This window comes from Rhinopithecus bieti, unplaced genomic scaffold (genome assembly GCF_001698545.2).
Source record: "Rhinopithecus bieti isolate Rb0 unplaced genomic scaffold, ASM169854v2 scaffold_1853, whole genome shotgun sequence".
NCBI lineage: Eukaryota > Metazoa > Chordata > Mammalia > Primates > Cercopithecidae > Rhinopithecus > Rhinopithecus bieti.
In genome coordinates this window covers 1,004,253-1,022,426 of record NW_016804151.1, presented here as the reverse complement: position 1 = coordinate 1,022,426, position 18,174 = coordinate 1,004,253, and the positions used below count along the sequence as shown (strand labels likewise).

General features: G+C 39.9%; 1 protein-coding gene across 3 annotated transcripts in view; it reads right to left on the bottom strand.

Moving 5' to 3' along the window:
* The window catches only part of DNM3 (dynamin 3), a 574,343-nt gene that overhangs the window by 441,718 nt on the left and 114,451 nt on the right, over positions 1-18,174 (bottom strand). The gene's annotated exons all lie outside the window — the stretch shown is intronic.

The following is an 18,174-nucleotide window of genomic DNA, read 5'->3' as shown; positions in this document are numbered from 1 at the left end:
TTACTTGAAATGCACCTTTATATAGCAATCACTCATTTGTTCCAACAGAAAATTAAAAACAATATTTAAATTTAGTCCCATTTTTTTTTCCTTACTGTAGGTTAGTAAGCAAATGGGACAGAAGAATAGACTTCCACTCCAACTATAATAATTCCTTAAGACTGTTATAGGAGGCCATTGGTTTGGACTGAGCTCCTGCACTAAGCCCAACACATACCAAAACAAAATGGGGTAACTCCATCAAGCCAAAACTAAGTTATTTATCCGACCTTGCAAGAAATCAGGAGAGAGAGATAATAGCCAAATTTCCAAACAAGCCAGTGCTAGCTGGCATGATAATGAAGTCCCCCCTCTGCTTTAACCTTTGCAAGAAAAGAAACCTTGAAACAACCCAGACTTTTTTGGTTTTCTGTTTCTGCCTTCTTAGTCCATTTCTGTCTATAAAACCAACCTCTGCTCAATTCATTGGAATACTCATTTTATTCTGTAAAATGAAGTGTTGTCTGATTCTAGAATCACAGATAAAAGCCAGTTAAGATCTTTAAACTAAATTTGTTGTAATTTTGTCTTTTGACAAGATGGAAGTTTTCAGTACCAGAAGAAAAAAAAAAGGTAAGCTTTTGAGTTTCTGTCATCACAGAATCATACTGATTAGAAGCCTCAATAGCAGAGAAAGTACTTTGAACTAACAACAGAGCATTTTTCATGTGTTTAGCACATGTATACATTCAAAGCATCTTCATTTGCTCTATCTCATTCAATCTTCAAAACCATTTTATGGAAAGTGATCATCAAAGAGATTAAGTTGTAGGGGCGGAGGGAAGACGTCCTCTGTGCCCACTGAAGGTTTGCTAAAAATAAGCTGACAAAAGGCAGTTTAGTAGGAGAAAAAGGCACACAAAATTTAATTTGCATAAACACAGAAGCAATATACAAAGTATGAGACTCAAAGAGGGTCCAGATGATTGAGGCTTCAAATCTCTCTTCATAGGGGAGAGACATATGGACCTGTGAGGTATATATTATTTTGTAAATGATTCTCTTTGAAAGCCGGATGAACAAGTTATGGGAAGGTAAGGGGTGGGCAGAACTGCACAGCAACAAAGGTTGTCTTATTATGCAAATAAATTTCCCCAGTTAATTTCTTGGCGCTGCACTCAGAAGAACAGATGAAAAGTCTGTCTGGGCATGTTGACGTGGTGACGATTCCCAGTCCCTTCTGTTTCTCTGAAGGTTGATTTTTCCTAGCTATTTGATGAGATTTCTAGGGAGGGTGCTTTTAAAACAATTGCACTTCTTTGTGAAATACACTTTCTTAGATAAGGAAATTCCAGAGAGAGTCTCTCCCCCTCTTCTTCCTGGGAAAATAAGGAGGATGAAAGGCAGAGGAAAGTCAGAGAGAGACCTTGGTTCTGAGGCCTATTTCTAAGGCCTTTCCATTTTCAAAGCACTCAGCATGTCAAAAAGCTAGATTTTGGGGAATTGTTTTCTGTACCCCAACAAAGTAATTTCTTTATAAAGTCACAAACTAAAAAACGGTAGAAATACAAGAACTCAGGTCATTTCACCACTGGTCCAGAGCTCACTTCACCGTACCAAGCCAAACACCATACCAAACACATCATGAACAGTATTTTAGTTACAGTGGGAATCTGTAAGTATGAGACTGCCGCTGTATGTAGAATTGACATAAAAAATGACTCAGAACTGATTTTTTACCTCTTGGGCCTGTGATCTGAGAGACCAAAATAGATGTCCTTTTGTCAACTAAGACAAACCCTAAGATTAAGGAAACAAAAGTTACTTACAGGTCTAGGGTTCAGGGCTCAGCTGGCATGACAACTTCCTAAATTCCTAAGGCTACAAGAAAAACCACACCCTTGCTCTACTCCATAACAATAGGAGTTATTCCACCACTCTTAACTCTGATTTACAACCCAGACCACTACGACTCAATGACTGAACAGAAGGCTGACTTTATAAACATTTTTTTCTGATAAGCAACTACAAACCTTAAGCCAATTTCAGCCAGGTTACAGAGGTTGCGCACAAACTGTCTTTGTATCCTATAGTTTGCCTTTTGATTTAAAGAGCCAAATTCTACCTCATTTTAACGCTAAAACCCCACCCCAAAGTGAACATAGTATGTATGTTACACATGTTTACTCACTGCATATGCACTTGACTCCTCTTGTAAATATGGGTAGCTTTTCCCTCAAACTTGCTGAATGTGTATGACTGTATTGTGTAATACAACTCTGTGGAGCATAAAACCCAACCTGCCTCTTCCCACTTCAAAGGGAGAGTACCCTGGGTCGATGCCAGAGACTCTCTTCCTGATTTGCAAACTGACATTGCTAACAAAGCTCTTCTTTCTACTATTTAGCCATCCTGGTGGTCTTTTGGATGACAAGCCCCCTTAACACTTCTGAGAATATAATAATAAAAGGATCAGGAGAAGTAAAGATCTGTGAACCCCACCCTCTGCCCATGAAGGGCAAGGGAGGGAAATGCCTTCTTCTGCCCTCATGCTTAGTGAGAGACCTTTCAGAGAGCTTGAGATCCTGCAGCTGAGGGACACAAAGGCTTCTGTGCCTGGCTTAGGCCAGAGAAAGCTCAAGTCTATGGGAGTAGACTGGGCACCATCAGGGCAAAGGATGGAATACGTGAATATTTTCCATAGAACAGATGTAGGCCACGTGGGAAAAGAAGCTTCCCAAAAGACATTTAAGTGTTGTTTAGGAGGGCCACCTGGGAGGGCAAGGGGGACTTCAACAGGGAGTATCTCTATGGACCAAGTGGTGAATGCAACATAGTAAGAAATATATATTTGGTATCTGTCCATGGTGCCTGACACAGAGCTTCTAAAGCACTTGGAATTTGCTGAGTCATGGGGATGAGAGAAGTATCATTTGTTATTCTTAACAGATCCCTTTCAACCATACCTGAGTTTACGCTAATGAGGGGATTCTTGATTGACCCCGGTTGCCTGAGAACCCAACTACATGACTAGAAAGTTGGAATTCTCAGCCCTACCCCCTAGTCTCCAGGGAGCGGAGAGGAGCTAAATATAGATCACCAATGGCCAATGATTTAATCAATCACACCTACATAATGAACTTCCATAAAAACTCTCACTGAAGGGGTTCAGAGAGCTTCAAGGTTGTTAAATGCAGCCATGTGCTGGGAGGGGGACATGCCTCAACTACATGGGGACAGAAGCTCTCATGCTTCAGACACTTCTGGACCTCGCCCTATGTACTTCTTCTGGCTGTTGATCTGTATCCTTTATAATATCCATCCCCACTCCCCAACCTTTTATTTTTTTGAGACAGGGTCTCGCTCTGTTGTCCAGGCTTTATAGGGGCATAATCTTGGTTCACTGTAGCTTCAACCTCTTCAGGCTCAGGTAATCCTCCTACCTCAGCCTTTCAAGTGGCTGGGACTACAGACACATGCCACCATGCCCAGCTAATTTTTGTGGTTTTTTTTTTTTTTTTTTTTTGTAGACACAGGGTCTTGCCATGTTGCCTGGGCTGGTCTCAAACTCTTGGTCTCAAGCAATTCACCCACCTCAGCCTCCCAAAGTGCTGGGATTACAGACATGAGCTACCATGCCCAGCCTATCATATCCTTTTTAATAAACAAGTAAACAAAAGTGTTTCCCTGAAATAGATGAGCTGTTATAGCAAATGATTGAATCTGAGGAAGGGGTCATGTGAACCCCTAATTTGCATGTAAACCCCTAGTCAAATTGCACAGAAGTATGGATTACCTAGGGACTCACTACCTGAGATTGGCATTTGAACTGGGGATAGTCTTATGGGAATGAGACATCAATTTTTGGAGTCTGTGTTAACTGAATAATGTCAGAATTGAATTAAATTGTAGGACACCCAGTTGGTGCCCACAGAGAATGGAGAGAATTGCTTGGTGTAGAAAATCCACACATTTGGTGTCAGAAATGTCATAAGCAGAGAAACAGTTTTCTATCAATTGGGAAAAAAAAAAAAAAAGGTGCCACAATGGAGGTTTCCAGGGAAGAGAAATCACTGAGGGGACCAAGCTAGACAAAGTCTTTTGCCCCTCTTGCATCCTGTTTATTCAACTTTCTGGTTATATTTAAACTAAAATACCATCAAAAATACAAAGTATAGTTTTTAATTATTTGGTAAATACCATGAATCAAGGTATTCTCAATAAAGTTGCCAGTGAAAAGAGTCAAACTCCGTAAAATATTTGAAGAGATTTATTCTGAGCCAAATATGAGTGACCATGACCCATGACACAGCCCCAGGAGATCCTGACAACATGTACCCAAGGTGGTTGGGCTACAGCTTGGTTTTATGCATTTTAGGGAGACATGAGACATCCATCAGTATATGTAAGATGTACATTGGTTTGGTCTGGAAAGGCAGGGGTGGAGAGGGTGGCTCCCAGGTCATAGGGTGGATTCAAAGATTTCCTGACTGGCAATTGGTTGAAAGTTTATCCAAACACCTGGAATCAATAGAAGGGAGTTTCTGGGTTAAGATAAGAGGTTGTAGAGGCTGAGGTTCTTATTATGTAGGTGAAGCCTCCCGGTAGCAGGCTTCAGACAGAATAGACTGTAAATGTTTCTTATCAGACTTAAAAAGGTGCCAGACTGTTAATTCTCTCCTGGATCAGGACAAAGACCTGGAAAGGGAAGAGCATTCTCTACAGAATGTAGATTGTCCCCACAGGAGACAGTTTTGCAGGGCCACTTCAAAATATGTCAAAGAAATATATTTTAGGGTAAAATACTTTGATTTATTTTAGGGCCTACTAACCGTTACGTTGGTATCTTATTGCAAAAAGGGTCTGTTTTGTCAGTCTAAGGGCTCTGTTCTAATGTTAATGCTGGTCAGCTGTGCCTGAGTTCCAACGGGAGGAAGATACAATGAGACACATCGGACCACCCATTCCTATCATGGCCTGAACTAGTATTTCTGGTTAACTTTTGAATGCCCTTGACCAAGAGTCATCCATTCGGTTGGTTGTGTGGCTTGGAACTTTATTTCTGGTTTACACAGTCAATAGTTTTGAAAACAATCTCTTAGTATTTTTTTTTTTTTTTTTTTTTTTTTGCTGTGAATATATATATATGTTGTCTATATAGAGAAAATATAATATCTCTACATAGAGATAATATAATATCTCTGTATAGAGATAATATAATTCATTATTTTCACTTTTAAAAAAATAGACCATTTTAGAGCAGCTTCAGGTTCACAGAGAAATTGACCAGAAAGTACAGAGTTCCTATATACCCCACCTCCTGCCGCTGTGTATGCACTACCCCAATATCAACATGTATCACCAGAGGGGCCATTTGTTACAACAGATGAACTTATATTGACACATCATTATCACCCAAAGTCCATAGTTTACATTAGGGGTCCCTCTTTGTGTTGTATATTCTATGGGTTTTGACAAATGTTGTATCTACCATATAGTATCATACGGAGTATTTTCTTGCCCTAAAAATCCTCCGTGACCCACCCATTCATCTCTCCCTCTCCCCTAACCCCAGGCAACCACTGATCTTTTTACTTTATCCAGTTTTGTCTTTTCAGGAACGTCACATAGTTGGAGTCATATAATATGTAGCTTTTTCAGATTGATTTCTTTCACTTAGTAATATACATTAAGTTTTCTCCATGTCTCTCCAAGGCTCATTTCTTTTTAGCACTGAATAATATTCCATTGTCCGGGTATACCATAGTTTATTTACTGTAAAGTAAACACTGAAGGACATCTTGGTTGCTTCCAAGTTTGGGCAATTATGAATAAAGCTGTGATAAACCTTCATGTGCCAGTTTCTGCAGGGACACAAATTTTCACCTCACTTGAGTAAATGGCAAGGAGTAAGGATGCTGGATAGTATGTCAAGGATATGTTTAGTTTCCTAAGAAACCACTGAACTGTCTTCCAAAGTGGCTATACTGTTTTTGCATTCCCATCAGCAACAAATGAGAATTCCTGTTGCTCCACATCCTTGCAAGCATTTGGTACTGCTAAGTTTTAGGTTTTTGCCATTCTGATGGGTGTGATTTTAATCATTTTTAAGTGTTCAATCAGTGACATTAAGTACATTCACAGTTTTATGTAACTGCTGTAGACTGAATGTTTGTGTCTCCCCAAAATTCATGTGTTGAAGCCCTAACCTTTAATGTAATTATATAGGGAGGAGGGGACTTTGGGAGGTAATTAGGTTTAGATGAAGTCAGGAGAGGGGAGTATTCAAATCAGTGCTCTCTTCTTACAGCTCTTGCTTACTCTCTCTCTCTACCACATGAGGTCATGGCATGAAGATGGCTATCTGTAAGCCAGAAAGAGGGGCCTCACCAGGAACTGAATCAGCTAGCATATTAATCTCCAGAACTATGAGAAATAAATGCCTGTTGTTTAAGCTACCCAGTCTGTGATATTTTGTTATAGCAGCCCAAACTGACTAAGACAGTGACCATTACCACTACTTCCAGAAACTCTGTTCTCACTAAACAATAACTCTCTCTTCTGCCTTTCCTCCAACCCCTGGTATCCTCTATTTTCTGTCTCTAAGAATTTGCCTTTTCTCAGTATTTCATATAAGTGGAATCATATAGAATCTGTCTACTATGGTTTGAATGTGTCTATAAACTGAATGCGTTAGACATTTAATCCCCACTGCAGCAGTAGTGAAAGAAGACTTTAAGAGGTGATCGGATCTTGAAGACTCTGCCTTCATAAATTGATTATTACATTCATGGATTAATTGATTCATGGGTTAATTAATGGGTTATCATGAGGATGAAACTAATGGTTTCATAAGAAGAGAAAGTGAAACCTGAGCAAATACATTAGCACACTCAGCCCCCTAACAGTGTGATATCCTATGTCACCTCAGGACTCTGCAGAGAACCCCCACCAGTAAGAAGGTCCTCACCAGATGCAATCCCTTGATCTTACACTTCTCAGCCTCCATGACTGTGAAAAATAAATTCCTTTTCTTTATAAATTACCCATTTTGGCATTCTATTCTATTATCCATTTGGCATATCCATTCTATTATCCATTTGGCATATCCATTCTATTATTGGCAACAGATAATGAACCAAGGTACCATCCTTTGGTGGCTGGCTTATTTTACTTAGCATAATGTTTTCAAGTTCATCCTTTTGCAGCAAATGTCAGAATTCCATTCCTTTTTATGGCTGAGTAATATTCCATTGTATGTATGTATCATACTTTGTTTATCCATTCACCTGTGGATGGACACAGGTTGTTTCAATTGTTTAGCTATTGTAAAGAATGCTGGTATGAACATTGGTGGGCACATATCTGTTTGAGCCCCTGCTTTCCAATCTTTTGAGTATATACACAGAAGTAGAATTGCTGTATTATATAGTAGTTAATTGTATATTTAACTTTTTGAGATAGCACCAAACTGTTTCATGCAATGGCTGTACCAATTTCCATTCCTACCAGTAACGCAGAAGAGTTTCAATTTCTCCACATCCTCTTCAGCACTTATTATTTTCTATTGTACCTTAGTTCTGAGTACAGTATAAGTGATATTAAATGTTCACAGATGACAATGGCCATGCCTTGTCAAGAACACATGGATCAAAAGTGTGTTTCTAGCTGACATCATGGCTGCTCTTGTCACTATCACCATAAAGTTTTTCATGCCCTTCTGCCCTCTAGCTCTTCCTTTCTACCCAGGCTGGAGTGCACTGCTGGTCATGAGCTCATTGTCTCACCAACATCCTCTTCTCTTCTTCCTTGTACCAATATCCCTCCATTGCATCCATCTTATAAAATCCCAACTCTAGGAGCCACTTTTCCTGCTGTAACCCTCAGGAGTCTGAGCGCTGTCTGGAAACATCTCACAATAGTGTAGTACATCGTTAATACAAATCAATGGTTTCCAAACTCAGCTGAGACCTGGACACCTACTGTCAATTATAGGTAATCTCTGGTCAGCTTTCTGGTCTTGAACAACTATTCCAAACTTCCACTACTACTTCCAACTCAGCTGCCTCCTTTACCCTCATCCTCAGCAGAAGAACTAATCTCTTTAAAAAAAATGAAGTCATTAAGGATGCACTTTCTTTACTTCCTGCTCTCTTACCTACAATCTAATTACCACCTCATGCCATCCTGCTTTTTTTCTTCCAGTCACAGAGTACACTGTTTCCATTTTAAAACCAATGAACTCTGCCTGGACCCCTGAGCTCATGGCTCTTGGGACTTCCAGGATTGTGCTCCACCAAGCATTCCCTATGCCTCCCTTATCTTTATCCTTTCCTGCTCTCCTAATATATCTGCTCAGGTTTCTCTTCCTCTTCTTATGAAATCATCAGTTCCACCCTCATAATAACTGACTAATTAACCCATTAATCTACTAACCCATGAAGATATTAATCCATTCATGATGGCAGAGCCTTCAAGATCCAATCCCCTCTTCAAGTCTCCACCTTTCAATACTGCCATTTTCTCTTGTTCTGCAAATGTACTGTCTCATTCATCCTATAAGAAGTGGAGCCCTCTCTTTATGTAATCACACACCAGTTATCATTCATTATATTTGTTTCCTGGGGCTGCTATAACAAAGTATGCCAAATTGGGTAACCTTAAACAACATAAATTTTATTATTTCACAGTCCAGTAGCCTAGAAGCCTAAGTTGAAGTGTTGGCAGGGCCATCTAAATGCTCTAGGAAAGCATCTGTTCCATGTCATTCTTCTAGCCTCACGTGGTTGTCAGCAATGGCTTGACTTATGGATGCACTACTCCAATCTCTGCCTCTTGTCACATGGTGTTCTCCCAGTGTGTTTGTGTCCAAATTTTTCTCATTTTATAACTTCAGCAGTCATTGGATTTGAAACCACCCTAATCTAGTCTTCATTCCTGATTTTAACCCAATTATATTTGCAAAGATCCTATTTTTGAATAGAGTGCTATACTGAGGTTCCAGGAGAACTTGAATTTTGGGAGGGCACTATTCACCCCAGAAAACTCATATTCTACAAACATTCCTCTACCCCCTCCACTGTACCTGCTGTCCTGCTTCCCAGACCCCTCTCCCCACTTCAGTTGGCTTCTGTCCCCACAGCTCTGAAACAGAGTTCGCTAAGGTCAGCACAAACCTCCTAACTCCCATAGTAAATGGTCTGGTGTATCTGACACTGATAATCACCCCTCCTTCACGAAACTTTACCCCCTTGGCTTTCTCCATGATGCCACTCACTTTTCCTCCTATCTTTTGACCCATTCCTTCTCTGTATGAACTTCTCTTTCTCCTGACACTTCAATGCTGGTGCTCCCCAGGAGTACTTTCTTTTCACTTTTGTTGTTGTTGCTGTTGTTTTTAATTCCTCCCGGGTAATTTTATCCATTTTTTGGTTTGAAAGACGACTGTATATTTATGACTTACAAATATGCATATGTAGCCTAGATTTTCTCCCCAAGCTGCAGGCTTGCATATCCATCTGTTTAGATGTGCTTCAAGAACCCTAGCTCATCATTGTTCCTGAACAAACCTCTAATTGTCTCTATTTATTTGATACTATCACAGATCCCATAACCCAAGCTAGAAACCTGGGGATATCTTGCCCTTATTTCCACTTATGTATCTGTTTTTCCCTTATTATCTTTTTGATATATTAAATAATACAAAATACTACATTTGACATATATATAATGAATAATAATAAAACCAGAACCCATGAACCCACCACTAATATAAGAATCAAAACTGTCCAATGCCATTCTATTCACCCATATACTTCCCCCTTCTGTATTCTTTCCCTCACCTTCCCCACCATGAGAATTAACCATAATCTTTAATTTTATTTTATTATTTCCTTTTCCATGTTGGTTTATTACATACCTGTGCATCTCTAACCAACACATTCTTCAGTTTTATTTGTTTTTAAGCTTTATAAAAATGCAGTCATTCATTTGGGACTTGCTTTATTCACTCAAGATTGTGCTCCTTAGACTCATTACTGTTGATGCACATGGCTGCAGTTCACTAGTTTTACTGCTACATAATATTCTACCATGAGAATTAATTAGAAAACATATTTTTTAAAAAAATATGACTTGCAACATTAGCAGAAACTATGTGGTACCTAGAAACAAATCTAACAAAAGATATATAAGATAGGTATATCTATCTGACATTACTTTCTAAAAATTTATTGACCTCCCCCTCCCCAAATCACTATCACCAAGGCCAAGTGAAGTTGGTTCAATCGTCTCTCATCTGGACAGCTTACTGCACAGTCATACCCCAAATCTTGCCATGTTCCATCTATCCTGCCCATTGTAATCAAAGCAATCCACCCAGCATGTAAAGCTGACTATACCATCCCCTTGCTCCAACACCTTTGATAGATTCCCTTTGTCCACAAGCTCCTTGTGTATCCCACTCCAACCTAAACTCACCCAGACAATCTATATACTCCAGCCATCTCACAGTGTCTCTCACTTCCAAGCTTTTGTTCCAACTCACTTTCAGGAATATCACAGTCCTTTTCCTTGTTCTCCCAAACACACAGATGCCTCCACATACATACACATACACATAAAAATGTAAGTACAAACACATACACACACATCATAACCTGTGATATGGTTTCGCTGCGTCCCCACCCAAATCTCATCTTGCATTGTAGCTCCCACAATTGCCACGTATCATGGCAGGGACCCAGTGGGAGATCATTGAATCATGGGGACAGATCTTTCTCATGCTGTTCTCGTAATAGTGAATAAGTCTCATGAGAGCTGATGGTTTTATAAAGGGAGTTTCCCTGAATGTGCTCTCTTCTCTTGTCTGCCGCTATGTCAGGCCTCTCACCTTCTGCCATGATTGTCAGGCCTCCCCAGTCACGTGGAACTATGAGTCCATTAAATCTCTTTCTTTGGTCAATTACCCAGCCTTGGGTATGTCTTTATCAGCAACATGAAGACAGACTAATGAACTAATACAGTAAGTTTGTACCGACAGACTGGGGCGCTGCTATAAAGATACTCAAAGGTGTGGGAACAACTTTGGATCTGGGTAACAGGCAGAGGTTAGAACAGTTTAGAGGGCTCAGAAGACAGGAAAATGAGGGAAAGTTTGGAACTTCCTAGAGATTTGTTGAATGGCTTTGACCAAAATACTAACAATGAATTCCAGGTTGAGGTGGTCTCAGATAGAGGTGAGGAACTTGTTGGAAACTGGAGTAAAGGTGACTCTTGCTATATTTTAGTAAAGAGATTGGCAGCATTTTGCTCCGCCCTACAGATTTGTGGAACTTTGAACTTAGGAGAGATGATTTAGGGTATCTGACAGAAGAAATTTCTAAGCAGTAAAGCATTCAAGAGATGACGTGGGTGCTGTTAAAAGCATTCAGTTTTAAAAGGGAAACAGCATAAAAGTTTGGAAAATTTGCAGCCTGATGATGCAATAGAAAAGAAAAACTCATTTTCTGAGAAGAAATTCAAGCAGGCTGTAGAATTTGCATAAGTAATAAGGAACCTAATGTTAATTGCCAAGCCAATGGGGAAAATGTCACCAGGGCATTTCAGAGGTCTTCACAGCAGCCCCGCCCATCACAGTTCTGGAGGCCAAGGAGGAAAAAAATGTTTTTGTGGGCCCAGGGTACCCCTGCTCTGTGCAGCCTAGGGACTTGGTGCCCTACATCCCAGCCACTCCAGTCACGGTTAAAAGGGGCCAAGGTATGGCTTGGGCTGTTGCTTCTGAGGGTGTAAGTCCCAAGCCCTGGTGGCTTCCATGTGGTGTTGAGTCTGCAGGGACACAGAAGTCAAGAATTGAGTTTTGGGAACCTCTGCCTAGATTTCAGAGGATGTATGGAAATGCCTGGATGCCCAGGCAGAAGTTTGCTGCAGGGGTGGGGCCCTCATGGAGAACCTCTGCTGGGGCAGTGTGGAAGGGAAATGTGGAGTCAGAGCCCTCACACAAAGTCCCTTACTGGGGCACTGCCTAGTGAAGCTGTGAGAGAGGGCCACCATCCTCCAGACCCCAGAATGGTAGATCCATCGATAGCCTGCACTGTGTACCTGGAAAAGCCACAGACACCCAATGCTAGCCCATGAAAGCAGTCAGGAGGGGGGCTATACCCTACGAAGTCACAGGGGCAGAGCTACTCAAGGTCGTGGGAGCCCACTTGTATCAGCATGACCCGGATGTGAGACATGGAGTCAAAGGAGATCATTTTGGAGCTTTAAGATTTAACTGCTCCACTGGATTTCAGACTTGCATGGGACCTTTAGCCCCTTGTTTTGGTCAATTTCTCCCTTTTGGAATGGGTGTATTTATCCAGTGGGTACCCCCACTGTTTCTAGGAAGTAACCAACTTGCTTTTGATTTTACACGCTCTTAGGCTGAACAGACATGCCTTGTCTCAGATGAGACTTTCAACTGTGGACTTTTGAGTTAATGCTGACATGACTTAAGACTTTAGGGGACTGTTGGGAAGGCATGATTGGTTTTGAAATGTGAGGACATGGGAGTTGGGAGGGGCCAGGAGCAGAATTATATGTTTGGCTATGTCCCCACCCAAATCTCATCTTGAACTATAGCTCCCACAATTGCCACATGTCATAGGAAGGACCCGATGGGAGATAATTGAATCATGGGGGTGGGTCTTTCCCATGCTGTTCTCGTGATAGTGAATAAGCCTCATGAGACTGATGGTTTTATAAAGGGGAGTTTCCCTGCACAAGCTCTCTTCTCTTGTCTGCTGCCATGTAAGACATGCCTTTCACCCTCTGCCATGATTGTGAGGCCTCCCCAGCCATGTGGAACTATGAGTCCATTAAACCTCTATCTTTTGTCAATTGCCCAGTCTCAGGTATGTCTTTATCAGCAGCATGAAAACAGACTAATACAGCCCAGTTAGCTTCTACTAATTAAGATTCAACTTAGGCTTCAATAGAAAATTTTCTTTTAATGCTACCCATGCCTCTCACCTATTAGGACAGGTATCCCTCCTCCATATTCCCACAATAGATGTGGTTATAGTTATGGGAATGGAAATATGTATGGGCATGTGTATGGATATGTATAAGGATATAGATAATAGCTTTATCATTTTATTGACCACATCGTACCATTTAAGTCTCTGACTCCCCTTCTGGTCTATGGGCCAAAACTATCTCATATTCCTCTCTGACTCCCTTATATCTGCCACACAACTTGAAACACACAGTGCACTCAATATATTGGAAAAAAGTGAGTTACCTTATCATTGTTTTGTGTAACCATAAAAGTTAAAATTAATATATTTTAGGGAATCATATTCTCTTTGAAATGTTGAAATTTATTATGTTTTACAAGTGGATATTTATCAAATTTTCTAAAGTACAGTGGTGCATAGCTTTTCTGCCATTTAGCAGTTCATTTAGCCAATGCAGCCATGCAAGCAGTAAATTTATGGCAGCTATTCTATGGCTAAGGGATAACACTTATCCAGCAACTCACTTACTCATAAGAGAGTAAGAGCCAAGAGCCTACCCAGCTAGAACTACAAGGTAGAAGGTTGCTGTCACATAGTAGTACTACCCACAGAAGTATTTCAAATTTTATTTTAACATGCTGAGCCAGGTGTTTAAAAAAGAGAATATTAATTTAATTCTACCAGAACTTCTCTACCTTCAAACTGTGTTAACATTTTATTAGTAAGTTAAATATTTTAATTAAAACAGAACTGCTTAGCATCAAATCACTACGATTCATTAATTCTCTGCTGAGAAGATATTTTAGCTTTCCCAGGAAAATTGCATAACACAATGTTGCCCCAGTTTCCGCAATTCTAGTTATTCTACTTGAAATGCCACACTGTGAAAATATGTTTTCATTAAAAATTCTCTATCTTCTGGTGGTATTTTCCTTTGGTGTAATTTAGAATTTTCTAGACTTGTTACCAAGGACTAAACCTCCCCTTGCACGAGTGAGCAGGCATGCTAAATTGAAATGGAAGGTGATATGATGTAAACCGTTGCTGCCCACAGAGGGAACTGCGCATTAGCTGTGAGAGTACTAAGCAGCAGAGTGATTTAAGAGCATTACAGTCGACAGCCACTTTACTATCTTAAGAGGATTTCATTTTCCATTTTGTCAACAAGGAACAATATACTTTGCATCCAGAAACTAAAGAAGGGTAAGAATGTGTGAAGAAGAACAAGATGATATTCCAGAAAGTCCTTGACCCCTTCTAACAAGCATTGTTTCCCCCAGGAATTTGGATGAGGTTAGCTAGTAAGCTTATTTTAACCTCAAAGGAGAAACTGCAACCAAGTTGTAAAAGAGAATCAGGACCCAAAATTATCTCACCAGGCTGGAATCATCAGTCAAATTTAACAAAAGAGATTTATTATGATAATACAAGTAAAGTCCTGTTCTTAAATCAATGCTAATAGAGGATCCAGGCCAAGTGCAAACAAGAAAAAAAATATTTGGCAGTTACAATGGACTGCAAGTTCCCTATACACTAGTAATAAGGTGTCCTGGCCCAAAAATTAATGCGATCTAAGACTGCGTTAATTGCAGGTTAATGTCTACAACAGAAGGGGCAGTATTCCCTCTGAGTTATGTGCTAGGTTGAGCCCACAGGGATTGCAGGTAGTATTGGATGTCATGCTTTAACAACTTTACTAACAAACTGGAGTATATGAAAAAGGATAATGACCACAACTGTGAGGAAACTAAACCCCACATCCCATAATTTCCTACAACAAATTAAAACAAAAGCATAATGGGAGTTCTATGCCATTTATTATCAAGACATTTCTTTTAAAACTAAACCTTCTTGGCATCCTTCCTCTCTACTAGTAATCCTTTGGTTAAAAATTTTTTAATGAGATCAAAAAATGAGGTATTATAAATAAAAATAAAGAATTAGGGTCAGGTATGGTGGCCCGTAATCCCAGCACCTTGGGAGGCCAAGGTGGGTAGATCACCTGAGGTCAGGAGTTCGAGACCAGCCTGGCCAACATGGTGAAACCCCGTCTCTACTAAAAATACAAAAAATTAGCCAAGCATTGTGGCCTGTAATCCCAGCTACTCAGAAGGCTGAGGCAGGAGAATCACTTGAACCTGGGAGGCAGAGGTTGCCATGGACCGAGATCATGCCCCTGCATTCCAGCCTGGGCAACAGAGCAAGACTCCATCTCGGGAGAGAAAAAAAAAAGAATTGAGCTGAATGCTTCCCTAAGTTCTCATCTATTTAAAGGTCAGATAACTGATATCACGAAAAGTGCAAGATGACTTGACTAAACTCCTAAAATCATAAATGTAATCATCTAAATAGAAGGCGTGCATATGGCATTTAATGACAAAGGAAAAAAAATAACAGCAAAGTTTGTGATCCGTAGGCGATAGCAAGTATCACATTCAGCTAGCATATGATGTTTCAAAGAAATAAATCTGCAAGAACTAGATATGAGTGTGAGGGCATAGATGTTAGTCCTCTAGATATCTTCATTTAATACAAACTAAATAAGCAGATCATCTCTTACATGTCAATTTTTATTTCGTTGAAAGTTAAGTATTTTAAAGTTTTGAAGTCCTTCCTTCCAAAAAAGGACTATCATGGAAATGCCTCGAATTATCACTCATTTCTTACCAAAAGCCATGACATAATAACTAACTCTCTGAATTGAGAGAATAAAATAATGTAAAAAGGAGAGTGTTTTATTCGGCAGTAAAACTGGTTCTATTAATGATGAGAAATACAAATTACAACATTCTAAGAGAGAATAATTATTTAAACATAAAGGTACTACTTGTCCCAGTCATACAAAGTTATTTGGATTCTATAGCAGCAAAGAAGCAACTACATAAGCTATTCATTGATTCATATTGCAAAATAACTCTCTTCAAAATAGCCAATAAATTTACTAGTCTTTCCATTTATAATAAATTCCATGTACTAAATTTTGTGTTATTAAGTTTTCATGGAATACAAACTTCTACTGTATTTGCCTCTATAAATCAAAAATAAAATCCTAACCCTCCCCAACTGATTGAATGGATCCCCTCTGGGCCAAGGGAACCCCAGAGAAACCTGAAAATTTGAATTCTCAGCCATGATGGAAAGGGAGGTTGGACATGTCTTGTTATACCTCCTCCCCCTTAAAGTTTAGGCACAACCGACTAACCAGTATTACCATTAAAATAGAGATCATTAAGACCGAAAAAACAAACTCTTTATGGCAACAAGATACCAAATTCCAACCTGACTCATGTAGCATCACATGACAGATAGCAGATCCTAAAGGAAATCAAAATGTTTTATCTCCAAGTATATTTCTTTGACATATTTTGACATGGTCCTGCAAAGCCATCTTTTATGGAGGAAGTTTGCATTTGCAGAGAATCTCCATTAATGTAGCCATGCTTTTCCCAGGTTTAGGAAGGATTAACTAAAAGTGTGACATTTTAAGGTCCCCCAAAAAGACATCTGCCATCTATTCTCTCTGAAGGCTGTTACCTGGAGATTTCATCTACATAACAACCTCCCTCATCTTAATTCAAGAACTTTTTTCCACCAACTTGAAGTCTTCAGACAAAGCTTAACTCTTTCAACTGATTGCCAATCAGAAAATCTTTGATTCCACCTATGACCTGCAACACCCCAACTCTTACTTCAAGATATCCTTCCTTTTTAGGCTGAACCAATGTACACCTGCTATGTATTGATTTATGATTTCACCTACAATTTGTATCTCCCTAAAATGTATAAAACCAATCTGTAACCACTCAAGCTCACTTTCTCAGGACCTCTTGAAGCTGTTTCCTGGGCCATAGCCATTAATATGGGTTCATAATAAACCTCTTGAAATGTTTTACCGAGTTTAGTTTTTTGTTAACACCCCCACTAAAGCCTAAACTGAGTAGGATTTCACAAGATCTCAAATTAAGTATTCAGTAAGGATGTTGGGGGAACACATTCATTCATTCAAGGAGCATTTATATAAATGCCTATAATTTCCCGGGAGCTGTAAGGAGGTGCTTAGGATGTAATATAAATAGGGCATGGGCCTTCACTCTCAAGATACTCATTGATCGCTAGAGAAAACAATTAGATAAACCCCTGAACTTTAGAGAATGAGAATGGTTTTGCCAAACATAAGCACGGTTAAAAAAGAGAAAAATCAAGTAGATGACAAATAAAACTTTTGTAATGCAAAACACTGCATGTAATATATTTCAAAGTTTGGTTCCTATTTCAATAATTTTGCCACTTGATAACCAAGTAGGTACCAAGTCTTACATTTATCTGGAGATTTAGGAATATGAGATTTGCATCTTCCCTACCTTGAGAGCAAAGTGTGCATTTTATCAAAGTAATCATCATGTCTTAGGTAAAAGAACAGGAGAGAACGTCAGTCCCCAGGATCATTAGAACTGATAAAGCAACCACCAGGTTTTATTATTTGAAGTAAGTACTCAACAAATATGAGGCAAGTAGAGTTTATAATATCTTAAAGAGAATTTAGCCTTTAAAAAAATACGTATGTGATTAGTCATGCTGTCTTTATTATGTAATGTGTTTGGGAAACGCAGAGAACAGAAGTCGAAGCATGACCAGACGACACAGCACACCCTCCTTTCCCCACCCAAAAAAGGGAAGAGGGGAGGAGGAGGAAGAGGAGGAGAAGGAGGAGGAGGAAGATGAGGAGTTTCTGCATGTGATTAAGCCACAAAATTAGAGCAATATGGCTTATGGACACATATTTTCATAGCTTTTTTGCGGTATAATTGATATACAATAAAATACACATGTTTAGAGTGAACAATTTGTAAGTATACATATGTGTACCCCTGAGAAACCATCACTATAATCAAGTTAAAGAACATTTTCCGCCGGGCGCGGTGGCTCAAGCCTGTAATCCCAGCACTTTGGGAGGCCGAGACGGGCGGATCACGAGGTCAGGAGATCAAGACCATCCTGGCTAACATGGTGAAACCCCGTCTCTACTAAAAATACAAAAAACTAGCCGGGCGACCTGGCGGGCGCCTGTAGTCCCAGCTACTCGGGAGGCTGAGGCAGGAGAATGGCGTGAACCCGGGAGGCGGAGCTTGCAGTGAGCTGAGATCCGGCCACTGCACTCCAGCCTGGGCGACAGAGTGAGACTCCGTCTCAAAAAAAA